Source organism: Dermacentor silvarum, chromosome 3 (assembly GCF_013339745.2).
Source record: "Dermacentor silvarum isolate Dsil-2018 chromosome 3, BIME_Dsil_1.4, whole genome shotgun sequence".
In the NCBI taxonomy this organism is placed as follows: domain Eukaryota; kingdom Metazoa; phylum Arthropoda; class Arachnida; order Ixodida; family Ixodidae; genus Dermacentor; species Dermacentor silvarum.
Window position 1 is genome coordinate 68,585,906 of NC_051156.1, and position 9,240 is coordinate 68,595,145.

Genomic DNA, 9,240 nt, shown 5'->3' on the forward strand with positions numbered 1-9,240 from the left:
TGAATTCACAAGCATGGTGTCAGCGCGCGCAAGCAAACATGAACACATCACACTCGAAGACCGAGGACACACGTTCTCAAAACACTGGCGTGAGCAAGCGCAGCGGCAGCTGCGAGCGAAGTGACCTTTATATTGTGACTCACTTTAACGGAAACTGAGCAGTGAAAACACAGCGCTTACAAATCTATTAGCCGTCTGCGGATCCCTTTCAAGATACGGCGCGCGCGACCACGCGCGGCTGCCCAAAGTACGCCGTTGCTGGCGGGTGAGAAGCCACGCCACTCCCTCCGGCGCTGGTTCCCCGCTTTCCTCACTTCGCGCGCGAGATTGAACCGTGATCGCCAGTACCCCTTGCGCACGGTCGCTGAATACGCAGTTCGTGCCGGAACACAACGCCGCCCCCCCTCCCTCCCTCCCTCCCTCCCTTCCTCTCTTCCTTCCCCCACCCCTTTCGCGTAACAGAAGACTTCGCGTTTGCTCGCCGCCTTCCTTCCTCGCGCGCGCCAGATTGAGCCTCAATCGTCGGCTCCTCTCGCGCGCTTTGGCTCATACATGCAGCATACGGCATGCGGCGATGACTCTATCGTCGTTGGACTTTATACGGAACCTCACGGCGACGACCACGACGACGGCAGAAATGCGCCTGGAGTGTCTGGAGAGTCCGGTATCATATCATTAGTTAATATTCGTAGGGTATCATCTGCATTCGATCACGTTAGTTTCAACAAGTTACTCAAATATACATCCCGAAGCATTTCGGGGAATCTAGTACGCTCTTTTTTGTCACCGGTCCAAATTGCTAATTATTGGATGACAGCCCAGGCCATACCAATTTTTAATACTGGCTATAATGCAATGACATTTCGTTAACTACTGCCGACTGCAAACTACTAGAACATGTCCTACATTCGCAAATCGTAACATACCTAGAGGAACATAACATAATCCTTAAATATCAGGATGGCTTTCGCAAGGCATATTCATGCGATGGGCAGCTATCTGGATTTACTAATGACTTGCTTTCATGTATTGATGCTGGCCACCAAGTTGACGCCATCTTCTTAGATTTTTGGAAAGCTTTTGAACGTATTCCTCACCACAGACTACTGCTGAAACTAAAATATCTTAACTTTCACGCAGGCGTCATTGCATGGATAAAAGATTTCCTGTCATATCGAACTCAATTCACAAATAATAATGACAAATCCTCCTCCAGTCCAGTTACGTACGACGTTCCAAAAGTGAGCGTAATTGGGCCTTTGCTCTTTCTAGTCTATAATAATGATTTGCCTAACTGCATGTCGTCCCGAGTAAGACTGTTCGCCGATGGTTGCGCTATTTACCGTAATTTTTCTACTGACACAGACCATGAAGCACTGCAATCAGACCTAAGCGCATTGAATACATGATGTCCTGACTGGAAAATGACCGCAAATTATACTAAAACTAAGTGCATCTCATTTACACGCGCCTCGTCTCACATTGCAACGTCATACTCTCTTGATAGTAATAGCGTTGAGCTTACTACCATGCATACATACCTAGGAGTCAATTTGCAATCGGATATAACATGGCACTATCACATCAGCGATATTCTTGCATCTGCTAACCACACATTTGGATTAATCAAACACAGACTACAGCAAGCGTCGATTCACACCTAAAAGAAATTCAGGGTCATTCCACTCTGTGAAGGTGGATGAACAGCGAAGATGTGTATGTGGTGATTGACCGTTGCTCCGGTGAAACGTTCCAAGCTTGCGGGATCGGGTACACATGGACGGTTATCAATTCTTTTCGCATCGTGGTCCTGGCGGGAAGCACACTTATGCTTGGCATCCGCGGCCCGCTCATCGTCGTCGGTCTCCTTGCGCCGCCGCCGAGCCCATTCCTTCACGTCGTCGTTCTTGGTAGGCACGCTGTTCTTCAGACCGTACAACCTGCGGCCTACCCATTTCACAGTTAGAGCGGTACTGAAGAAAGGAGCCTACGTAGGGCATCACGTCAGGAGACAGAAGACAGTCAGGGCCGCGATTTTGTAGCGATGCCTTTCGCTAGATTATATGCCACTCTTATCAGCCAACGTTCACGGCCGGCTGATCGCTTTGATAACGCGGCCGGGACATCACTCTAACCATAACAAAGCGCGAAAAGTGCGAAAAGGAATATCATCGGAGAAGGAATCGCTACAAAATCGCGGTCCAGCTTGCTAGGCACTAGTTTTAATGAGCGGGATGGCTTACACGTGTATGGTGCGAACGTAGACATGGCCGACGCGGGTCAAAGTGCAGTATCAGTTCTTATCAGCTTAATATCTGATACGGTTTGTATTTGCACCCAAGATATTGAACTTATTTTTGCAAGTTGGCGTCGTGCTTCACCTCTGCCGCGGGTCGGCCCAGTAAAGCACTATCTTCGGGAGTTATGGTCTACGGACATCGATCAGCTGGAAAATAGCCATTTACGGCTTCGTTGTAAAACTCGTGTACAAAACATTAATCATGCATAAAATTGAAGATGCATGTGCCATCTGGGATCTGAACCAGGAGTACATCGTACGTAACCTTCTATCCTTGCAAGGCCGTGATTCTCGTTTTCTTTTCAGGCTATTTCCCATACCCTAGCGTTGCATATTTAAAAAATCGTGCCGAATTAGATCCCCTATCATTACGGCGGAAACACGCGGCTGTCCCTCTTTCATAAACTTTATCATCACGAGCATTTACATGATGACTTCTTTCAATCACCCTCCGTCATTTTTCCTCGCCGAGATCACCCTTTCAAAGTCAAACGCCCAGTGTGCCAGTCAGCTCTTTACGCCCAATCATTTATACCCAGAACCATACTTTACTGGAATAAACTACTATCAGGCACTGCTGCATATAAACAAATGCATATAAACCTTGACTCTAACCAACAAACTGACGCTATTTTTCTGGACTATGAAATGGCCTTTGACAAAGTTTCTCACCGCCCCTTACTACTAAAACTTTCTTCTTTGAACTTGCACAATGACGTACTCAAATGGCTCGAAGCATTCCTTACTGATCGCTACCAATTCGTTTCTATAAATGACAAATCATCCACTCTTCTCCGTGTAACTTCTGGTGTCCCGCAGGGATCAGTTCTCGGTCCTCTTCTCTTTTTAATTTATATTAATGACTTACCCCTACATGTATCTTGCAAGATACGAATTTTTGCTGATGACTGCGTTATTTACCATGCAGTTTCTAATGCTACTGACGAAAACACCTTACAACAATGTCTTAACAACATGCAGTCTTGGAGTGAAGAATGGTTAATGACCCTTAATCCCAACAAATGTAAGCATATATCTTTTACCCGCCGCCGTAACCCTTTCCTGTCCTCTTATACAATACTAAAAGTTCCCATAGAATCAGTAGAATCATTTAAGCACTTGGGCGTAACACTTTCTCATGATCTCAGTTGGGGTACGCATATTTCCAACATACTTTCATCAGCTAACAGAACTTTTGGCTTCATGAGACGACACTTGCGTGACGCCCCGCAGAACGAAAAACTCCTAGCTTTCAAATCTCTTATCAGACCGAAAGTTGAATACGCATCACCCATCTGGAATCCATATCAAGTCTACCTTGTTAACGCGCTCGAGTCCTTTCAAAACCGCGTCGTCAGATACATCCATTCATCATACTCATATGACGTAAGCGTATCATCCTTAAGAGCAAAATCTGATCTCCAGCCCCTTGCACGTCGTCGCGCTACAGCCAGCCTTGGCCTCTCTCATAAGTTCTTTTACAGTTCCCTAATACACGAGCCATATATCACACCACCCGCACGCATATGGCTACGAACTGGGCACCCATTACAAGTCTTACGGCCACGCTCCCATACAACTACCTTTTCTTCGTCTTTTTTTTTTCCCGCACAGCATCAGACTGGAACGCCCTTCCCCACCACGTCGCTGAAATCACTTGCCCGACATCGCTCTTCGAAAATGTGTCTTTGTTGGCTGAAAAATAATCAGCTTTTTCACCGCGTCATTTTCCCCCCTTCTTTCTGTTTTTATGCACTTGCGAAATGTAGCTTTCTTGTACTTTTCTGAATACCTGTGTTTCTGTTGCATCAACTGTACCCACCCCTTATGTAATACCTCTAGCAAAGGGGTCTTTAAGGAAATAAAACTGAACTGAACTGAACTACTGAAGTTCACCCCAATAAATTTTAAGAAATGCTGCGTACGTATGTCAGAATGTGACGTATCAGCACAATGTGAAAATGTACATTTTGGCTATTTTCTGTATTATATTCCTCTGGTACCTTCGCTAACCATCCGATATTGTTTTCCAATTATTCTCTTTTGAGTGCCTTTTACGTATTTAGAATTTTAGGTGTTGCAATATTCATATTCCTTCGGATTTAGTGCTAATTTGGTTTTATCCCAATTTTGATCGTAGTACTCATAGTCGTGTCTGCGTGTTTTGTCGCGTTTGTTGCATTTATCTCATAAATTGTTATGACACTATGTTCTTGTGTACCCCCCACCCCCATGTACTATCCTCTTCCGGAGGGCCTTTCGGGGTATCTTGAATGAATAAATGAATAAAGTCAAAAAATAGCTGTCGAGCATTGCCACAGGAGCCCTAGCATGTGGGGTAAGTTTGTTGGTCGTCTTTAGTCGATCACCAAGCCCATATGACGGTTGATGTAAGCGCCACTCAAGACCGAGGCCCCCAAAGAAATACCTTCTGCACTTGGTTATGGTCGCGTGGAAGGAAGCACACAAACGGGCCAATTAAGGCTCGCGTGTTCGATCGAACCAGTTGATCAGCATTCTCATTGATTAATGTAATATGGCGCAAGGAGGTGGCTAAACACGAAATTGGCTGCGTTGCACCGGTCGTATCTTGGCGCGTTAAGTTACGTTGTCGCAAAGCAGTTGAAACCGTCTCGCTTCGCAGTCAGACTCCATTTTTGCCCTTTTTTGGCTGCTGAGCTGCTGGAACACGTATCTCATTGCTCAGTCGTTACAGCGCTACGCTGCTGAGCTCGAGGGTTTGTTTTAGGCTGAAGCGACCACATCTAGATGGGGTCGAAATGCAAGAACACTTATGTACTGAGATCCAGGGGCACGAGAAAAAGAAAAGAGGTGGTAAAAATTATTCCGGAGTGCCCCTCTACGGTGATAGTAAGATTGTGGTTCTGGCATGTACTATCCCAGAATTTAGTTTTTCTTAAAGTTACATACGTAACAAAGACTGAAATCACGCCCTTCATTCTGTAAACACATAAAGCCAACAGACAATGAAGCCAATGAAAGCATCGGGGAATATAAGTGTGGTTGAAATTTGAATGTAGAAAATAATGAATAAAAGGGAAAATGAAAGTGGTCGAAAAGCTTACTTTCACAACCACTTGTGAAAGTGGACGAAAAGCTAACTTCCGCCGGCGGAAGCCGAACGCACGCGTAATGCGGAGGTTGCGGGTTCGCCTCCAGCCGGCGACAAGTTAGTTTTTCTTACACTCTCATTTTCCTTTTTCTTCATTATTTTTCTACATTCCAATTTCAACCACACCTAATTTCCCCGATGCTTTCCTTGGCTTCATTGTCTGTTGACTTTAGTTGGTTATGATTAACAAAATTGAGGCCCTCGGTTCCCCTTCTTTCACATTCATTCTTTGTATCATTAGTGAAATATTTTTATTAGAATATGCCTACAGATGTCGTCCTCTATTCTAAACGAGGACAAAGTAGAAGCACATTACAAGCTTCTGCCTCGAAGTTGATAAATCCATGAAAAGCACAGTCAACTAAAGCGCTTGAAAAATGAACTCAATGTGCCAAAACGGTTTAAGTGCACACTAATTTGTTGCTTTTATTTTTCGTATAAAAACCTACAATGAAGAAACCACAATGATGCGTGATGGGGACAACTACAAATATTTTATGTACCAGTCGGCTTTACGGTTGTTTTCCACATGTGGAATCTAATTATTCTTAGTGTACCAGTCAAATGTACAAGACATGTAGCTTTTACTAAGGTAAACCAAATAGCGCTATCAAAACGTTCTGTTTCGCCCTGTACATTGTTATGAAATGCGTTACCCATTACATAACCAATAAAGCTATTATTTAGAGAGTGTCCACCACGCTCACGTTCACTTTGTCTTCCGGTGTCTCCAGTTCCATTGTCCCAACAATGCTGTCGCTCGTCGCTTCAAAAGAGTTTGTATGATGGAACCGAATAGTAGACTTCAGAAACCTTGTCCACTCGAGGCTTTCGGACGCATCGCGGGGCCAGCCAGTGCTGCTACTAGTGCTGCTCTCAGTGCCACCTTTGCCAACGCTGAGAAACATCTGCTTATCGCCCCTGTTCGCGACGAAGATTATGACTAGCAGAGAGAGCAGAAGCAGGGCGACCGCGCAGCACACCAGCACTAGAGGGTGTATGGCCTCCACGTTCTCGTTGGCAGCGGTGTTGAACAGCGGTTTGAATGGCACTGCCGCCAAGCGCTCCGACGATTTCCGAACACTGCTCGGCGGGTAGTCACCTCTCTTGCGGTTTCCTGGCGGTGATGCTAAGCGGGATCCATGGCCACGTGACACAGCCGGCGGCGCCCTCAGGGCCACTTTCTGCGGTACGATCAGAGGCTCTTGGACAGGGACGCGCCACCACGATTTAATCATTTCGTCTTCTTCTTCCTTTTCACACACGCGTGGTTTAAAGAATCCTGGAAGTGACCAAAATAAACAGATCACAACTTGGCCGAAAAATGGTAGCCATTGATGGATTAAGAGACTGAATAACCTTTATATATGTACCGGATAATAACGTCCAAGCTTTTCTAAAGCAAGAGTTGGAGGAAATACCGAAAAATAAAATAGTAAACTTAGGGATTTTGCTTCATTGTACTCATCACAGTCGTGCAGCATATGTAAAAATTTGATTGTTTCGTCAGAAACCACTGAAGCAGGGCACTTTCATAAGAGTAGGGTATAGAACCCGTAGCTCTTGGCTCGCAAGCAGTAAATATTCTCACGAGTGGTCCTAGACACCGGTAACTACACAAGGCGAGCGTGCGGCAAGACAAACATTTATTGAGACGAACTTGTGCCCCGCATAACGAAACGCCAACTAGTCCAGTAACAGCAGCATGTGCGAGCACGGACAGTGGTCGGCAAAACAGAGAGCATCCCCTATGTGTGGGCCGTATTTAAAGGCTGCGTAGGAACATGCCTAGTGCTATCGCGAGAGATAGCGCCAGTTGCCCTGCCTGATACGATGGGCCCATCGCAGGGACGAAGCTGGTATAGCGGTACGTTTGCGCGCGTGCTTAAACGCGATAGCACTCGTCATTGGAAAGTCAGCGGCACAGATACAAAGCCCAATAGGCACGTGGCAATATGAGAAAGTGATGAAGCACACCTTTAGTCCCGTTACCTTGTCTCTCACTAGAATACAGGACGTCACATGGAAGCAGTACATATTTCTTAACTTTGGGGTTACAAGCTTTCCTGGTTATAATTTTAAGGAAATTAGCATTACGTCTCTGCTTCAGGCATTTGAGCCTATCTATCTATGTATGTATCTACCTATCGATCTAACCTCTTACGCTGACCAGTGACCCAACTTGTAACTACATTCCATCAGCTTATTCCAGATTCATCTAACTGTCGTCAGATACTCGTCTTCATCCCAGTGTCTTGATACCTTTCTCATGCCTGTCATACTACTGAGTGCGCCTGTCATGTGTTCATTCTGTGGTGTCTCGTCTTTTGCTGCCCCACAAATGTGGTGACTATATTATTCCATTAACGTCATTGTGCTGACGTCGTGCAGTCGTCGTCATGCATTCGTTGTATACCGTTGTGTTAATGCCCTCGCAGTCTTTGCACCGTCGTCGTTCTGTCACCATCATCCTACTCTCGTCATGCAATCGCCATCACGCCATCGCCGTCACACCGTCCTTGTCATACCGCTGTCGTCAAGCGGTCGCTCTGCCATCGCCACCATTTCAGTAATGTCATCTCGCTACCGTTGTGCCGTCGTCGCTACACAATTTTAGTCGTTCCGTCGACGCCCATCATTTTTTGTCATTCTATCGTAATTATGCTGCCGTCTTTCTCATTGTTTGATTGATTTGATTGATTCGTGACTGGGCATGTTGTAAAAGTGAGGCAATGAATTCGAAAGTGGTCCGCCACCCATGACATTGTCTTAGCCTCTCTGACTTTACGTTTCAAGTTCTTTGTTGCCGAGTTGCTGACCATACCGGACGCATACTTGCTGGTAAGCTTCCTAGTTCTTGTCCTCCACGGTGAGTCAATGTTTTGTCTGTACAAATACCTGAACATCTCTTGCACCTCGTCGACTTTCTTTCATATTGCTCAGTCGTTCTTCAAAATCAATTTTACTTTGAGCCTCCCTTACTTCAAGCAAACAACTGCATTTCCAAATGTAAGCCCTGGTACCATTCCACCTTTCCACATACTCCGGAGCTCCTCGTACCTATTGTAGCCCCATAGCCCTCTGTGCTTTTACTATTATTGTTTTTTTTTCCTGTGTCTCCAGATATCTATCGCCTTCGTTTATCTATACGTGAGGAAACTTCAAGGCGCCCCCTTTCGTACATAATTTTTTTTCATAAATTAAAAAAAAAACCACCGTTGTTATAAGCTCTGATGACGGGAAAAATCAATAATCTTGATCACAAAATTGGACGACGCTTAAGCTTCACTTTTAAGAGTGGAACGCGATAGCATTCAAAGATCCCTGACTGCTTCTCACGCTTCCCGACAACTGCAGCTTAAGCAACCGTAATAGTTACCGGGAAACGCTGGCGACGAACACTATGCACGAAGGCGAGCTTTCTGGTAGAAACGTGGCCTCTTGCGTGGGGCGATCCCGGAAGTATTGCACAGCCGCGCCAAAAAAAATTGCATAATTTTCAGGTTTCCGCTTTTTTTCGTACATTTAATATTTCAGTCGGAGAAGATTTAACATAATAGGTATGCGTTGTCGGTGTTTTGTTTCATGACGTTTGTTTGTGGATCGTCATCCTCAAAATTCCGAGGAATAGCTTTGCCAAGAATGCAAGCCAAGGTATGAGCAACATTATTGATTGAACATATACATGTACCTAAATATATTCGGAGGGCCTGCGTGGTTGGGGCTGATTTTCTCCGCCACCCGCCGACATCGCATGCCGGTTGACGACGCCGGATTTTCTGGGACATGGAGCCCTTAACGCTATCGC

The 9,240-nt window shown here is 45.5% G+C and overlaps 1 pseudogene; it reads left to right on the forward strand.

Moving 5' to 3' along the window:
- Positions 1-2,266: 2,266 nt before the first annotated feature.
- On the forward strand, positions 2,267-2,438 carry LOC119446934 (U2 spliceosomal RNA; annotated as a pseudogene).
- The last annotated feature ends 6,802 nt before the right edge of the window (positions 2,439-9,240 follow it).